The sequence below is a fragment of the Gekko japonicus genome, unplaced genomic scaffold (genome assembly GCF_001447785.1).
Source record: "Gekko japonicus isolate JY-2015 unplaced genomic scaffold, Gekko_japonicus_V1.1 scaffold1321, whole genome shotgun sequence".
Classification (NCBI taxonomy): domain Eukaryota; kingdom Metazoa; phylum Chordata; class Lepidosauria; order Squamata; family Gekkonidae; genus Gekko; species Gekko japonicus.
The window spans coordinates 295,000-300,556 of NW_015177053.1; positions in this window are offsets into that span (position 1 = coordinate 295,000).

Sequence of the window (5,557 nt, forward strand, 5' to 3'; positions counted from 1 at the left end):
GAAACGGAGATGAGCACCGCAACCCTAGAGTCGGATTCGACTGGCTTTTGAGCAAGGGAACCTTTACCTTTACATAGTTCACAAAGTAGAACGTTTTGCTCACAAGACTCCACAGCTTAGAGGGAGCATTGCTTTCCCATGTATATGGGTCATCAGAAGACTGACTGGAGAGAGGATGCCATAGCTGGGGGGCTGGGCGGTGTATTTGGGGGGCAGGGTTGCCAACTGGTTGGGAAATTCCTCGAGATTCAGGGGCAGAACTTGGAGAGGGACCTTAGCAAGAATGTGATGCTGCAAAGTCCATTCTCCAAAGCTGCTGTTTTCTCCAGGGGAACTGGCAAAGGCCCGTGGCTCAGTGGTAGAGCATCTATCTGCTTGGCATGCAGAAGGTCCCCAGTTCAATCCCCAGCATCTCCATTTAAAGGGACCAGGCAGTAGGTGATGTGGAAGACTGCCTGGTCCCTTTAAATGGAAGACTGCCCGAGATCCTGGAGAGCTGCTGCCAGTCTGAGTAGACAATACTGACTTCGATGGACGAAGTCCATATATTCCCATATATTCTTCTCATCTCCGTAGTCTGGAGAGCAGCTGCAATTCCAGGAGCTCTCCGGGCCCCACCTGGAGGTTGGCAACCTTAGCTGGGGTAGAATCGGGGGGCTGCCTCTGAACCTACGTGTCCTAAAAAGGTCTCCTCTCTGCTGCCGAGTGCATCTCATAGCACCAGTGCAAAGAGTGGTAGCCTTGCTGTCCTGCACATGCAGGGCTGGCCCCAGCTTATTTTGCACCCTAGGTGAGGATCCCTTCTGGCGTCCCCCTCCCCGTGCGCCCACCATGGCTCGGACCCGTTAATTGGATCTGTACCCCGGACCTCCCATTCCCCTGGAACCCATGCTCTTAACACTCACTTTTGCTTTTGTAACTTTGCCTGCTTTGCACATCTGGCTTCCCCCAAAGGCAGCCCCAAGTGGCCACTGTGAAGAGCTTAGGACCAAGCAAGTGAACCTTCATGAGTCACCTGAGGTCTCGGGCTCATTCACCTGAGGTCGCTGACTTGTGGACAAGACCACTGAAGGATGATTCACACGTTACAGAAGCCTTATAGCCACTCAAGGACTTTCCATCAGAGGTACACTGTGCGTTCCATGCTCTGAACTAAATTCCCAGATATGTGGAGGTCTGGTTCAGAAGAACTGAGGTCACAGCAGGCAGGGAGAGGGGTGGGCTTAAGCCTCCCTCCCCAAGCCATAGTTGACCTGCAGCAGTGATCTGGAGCCTCTGTTTGCCCTCTTGGGACAACTTACATATTCTGATGGTGGCAGGAAGTACTGTCAAGTTGCTGCCAGCTTGAGAGCCAGTTTGGTGTCGTGGTTAGGAATGCGGACTACGCAGAACAGTCTGGAGAACACGTGAACGTTGGTGTTGGTTTTTTTAAAGTTTTATTTATGTGCGTTTACATTGTTAACAAGAACAATGGCTAAGATCAAGTGTAGTATCGGAACACGTGAACTTTGTAACACATGAATCAGCCTTCCTGAGACAGAGATAGCAAAAAGGGTTGCCGGAGGGTGGGGATGATGACAACACTCCTTTTGTTTACTTAATGCTTGGTTTCTGAATCCTGTTTGGGGACAGACCCTCTTATATCAATTTGTTGTTCAGTCACACAGTCGAGTCCGACTCTTCGCGACCCCATGGACCAGATCACGCCAGGCCTTCCGGTCTTCCGCCGTTCTCTGAAGTTTGCTCAACTTCATGTTCGTTGCATCGATGACACTGTCTAACCATCTCATCCTTTGCCATCCCCATCTTCTTTGACCTTCAGTCTTTCCCAGCATCAGGGTCTTCTCCAGTGAGTGCTCCCTTCTCATTGGGTGGCCAAAGTATTTGAGCTTCAGTTTCATTATCTGGCCTTCCAGGGGACAGTCAGGGTTGATTACTTTTAGGATTGACTGATATGATCTCCTTGCAGTCCAAGGGACTCTCAAGAGTCTTCTCCAGCACCATAGTTCAAAAGAATCTATTCTTCGGCGCTCAGCCTTCCTTATGGTCCAACTCTTGCAGCCATACATGACTTATATCAATACGCCAAGGCAAAAACATACATGGAGAAGGAAAACTAAAGTTTGCGTACTTACTCGGTAGATCTCACTGGGGTCTATGGGAATTACTTCTGACTGCATGAGCACAGACTAGGGTTGCCTTGCTGCCAGGCCTTGGGGGGGGGGGGGTGCCCTGTCCCTTTAATAGAGGTGTAATAGGATTGTGTTTATCAGGAGATGTTATTGACCGCCATGCCATGAAAAGCTTCTGCGGCCCATTTCCACACATTAGTGGCGGATGGTGCCGTCAAGTCACAGGTGGCTTATGGCGACCCCTGGTGGGGTATTCAAGGGAAGACACATTCAGAGGTGGTTTGCCCTTGCCTGCCTCCATGGTCTTTTCCTCATTTGCCTGCCACTCCGAATTGTCTCAGTGTTCGAGTCGAGGCAATTGAAGTCCAGGGCAAAACAGCATCCAATTAACCTGGGGCAACAGCAGGCTGAAACCGGGCTGACCACTGAAGGGAGGTAATGTAGTGCAGAATGGGGGGCAAACCCGTAATAAAAAGAAGGTTGAACTCGATTTAATGCAGAATGGGGGGGGTTAAAAAGACGGTTGTTGTTGTTGTTGTTATTTCAATTTATACCCCACCCTTCCTGCCGGGGCAGACTCAGAGCGGCTTCCATAAGAGATAAAACACATAAATAACAATTATAACATGATAAAACCTAAAACCATTCCATATTATAAAGTGCTAGCAAAGATCTGTAGTAATAGTATTGCTTGAGGATGATGGTGACCGTCATATTAATAGATCCAGTCATCTGTCTTCATGGTCAGCTCATTGATCTTTTCATGCATACGCAGTGGAGAGTGCAGAAAGGGCCAATGTCACATGACCCCAGTCATGTCACATGACCAACGCTCCCCCTAAGCTGTGGCGTCTTGTGAGCAAAAATTCTACTTTGTGAGCTCCTGGCATTATTTATTTATTTTTTATTTATTTAGGTATTTTTATCCCGCCCTGCCCGCGAGCAGGCTCAGGGCGGCTAACAAGAGGGCAAAAGCCCATGTATAAAATCCAATAAAACATTAAAATCATAACTATACAATACACCAATAATAACAGTGAAAAAGTGCTTTCAGTAGACAAGATGGTCTTAGATGTTATGGTGGCATCTTCCAGTCAGCCCCATTGGGGTACCACTGTCCAGCAGGTCGTTCCAATCCCGTGTTGTTCATGCAGCACAATGTATGGCTGTGCATCCCAGGGCGATCCCAATAAAGTTGTGAGCGAGCGATTCGGCTGCTGCATAAAACTGGTTTGCTCTGGAGCCCGCCTTCCTGAGCCAAGACAGAACTGTGTGAGCCGGAGGCTAAAAAACTAAGGTTTCTCACACTAACTCAGCTTAGAGGGAACAGTGTACATGACCCCAGTTATTTGGAAGGCGTTCCGTGCGCCTTGGTGTTTAGTCATGCCAGCCACATGACCACGGAAACGTCTTCGGACAGCGCTGGCTCTTCGGCTTTGAAACGGAGATGAGCACCGCAACCCTAGAGTCAGACTCGACTGGCTTTCGAGCAAGGGAACCTTTACCTTTTCTCCCAGCCAAATACTAGCCAGGGCTGACCCTGCTTAACTTCCAAGATGTGATGAGATCGGGCTAGCCTGGGCTGTCCAGGTAAGGGCACACTAAGCCTTTATTAAAGGGACAAGACATTTTTTCCCCTCCAGGCTGGTGGCAGCCCTGGGGCAGACCGCCAGTTCTAAGGGCTGGAGACTGGTGATCTCAGACAGGCCATCGTGGGAGTCTGGCTTTGCTCCTCACGTGCCGGTGGGATCATGATGGGCAGTCGCCAGCTAAGCACTGCACTCAGCAGGAGGTGCAGGCAGGATCCTGCCCCGAGTCTCATTACTGAATATTTATGCTAATCGTATTGAGTATTAGCTTATGATAATTCTTCACTCTGCAATAGCATGCATACCTGAGAAGGTAGTCAATTGGATTAGGACACGTTCAAGCTAATTCAGCAGGGTTGCCGACGTCTGGAGGGGGGGGGAGGATACTGTCCCTTTAACAAAGGCTTGGTGTTTGGGAAAGGGTCCCTGAAGCTTTTCCTGGTATGGAGGTAAATAATATTGTCTGATCAATAATGTCCCTGGCTTGTTTTGTTGTTGTTTGTCAAGTCGCAGCCAGTTTGAGAACATAAGAGAAGCCAGTGTTGGATCAGGCCAGTGGCCCATCTAGTCCAACACTCTGTCACACAGTGGCCAAAAAGACCAGGTGCCATCAGGAGGTCCAGCAGTGGGGCCAGGACACCAGGAGCCCTCCCACTGTTGCCCCCCAAGCACCAAGATGACAGAGCATCACTTGCCCCAGCCTGAGAGTTCCTATCTATACCTTGTGGCCACTGATGGACTTCTGCTCCATATGCTTATCTAATTCCCTCTTGAAGCTGTCCATGCTTGTAGCTGCCGCCACCTCCTGTGGCAGTGAATTCCATGTGTTCGTCACTCTTTGGGTGAAGAAGCACTTCCTTTTATCTGTTCTAACCCGACTGCTCAGCTATTTAATTAGGGTGACCCCATAGGGTTTTCAAGGCAAGAGACGTTCAGAGATGGTTTGTCATTGCCTGCCTTTGGGTAATGACCCTGGTATTGCTTGGTGGTCTCCCATCCAAATACTGACCAGGCTGGCCCTGCTTAGCTTCTGAGGTCTGACTATCCCGGGTGGGGCCTCTGGGTTCTTGGCACCCCTTTCATTCGATTGCTTGAGAAAATAGTTCTGTGAAACAGAAGCTATTGACAATAATCCAAAACCTTTTGTGCAGAGGATCACCTTGTATTCACGGTTGTCTTCCTTTCGGGTAAACATAGTAAATGCTGCCCTGACCCGGATAGCCCAGGGCAAGCCCGATCTCATCGGATCTCAGAAGCTAAGCAGGGTCGACTCTGGCAAGGACTTGGATGGGAGACCTCCTTGGAATACCAGAGGTGGGAGGCGGGGGCAGGCTTTACTCAGCCACCTCTCTGGATATTCTCCAGGCCCCCAGTAGGGGGTCAGTCACCAGGGGTCGCCATGACTTCCAGGCGCGCACGCACACACACACACATTAAAAAATACCAAAAAAGTAAATGCTAAATAGTGTAATTTTTTGTGGGGGGCACGATCCAGCCAGGTTTAGGCCCAAACTACGCATTACAATGCACCCAAGTTCGCCAGCTGTGAGTGCAGCCTTGCGTACATCGTAGTGTGTAGTTTTGCCATTGAAATGCAACTTTAATCAAATCCACTCTAAATCCGACTCTGGTCTATTCAATGGGGCTTGCTCCCAGGAAAGTGTTCTTAAGATTGCCTTGCTAGTCCTTTATAGTCCCGCCGGTTTCATTGGCTGATTTCAACACGTGGAGAGCCAGCGACATATAGTGGTTACAGCAGATGTGTCAAACATATGGCCCGCGGGCCAGAACTGGCCCATCCAGGGCTCTTATCCAGCCCAGGAGCGACTGGTCATT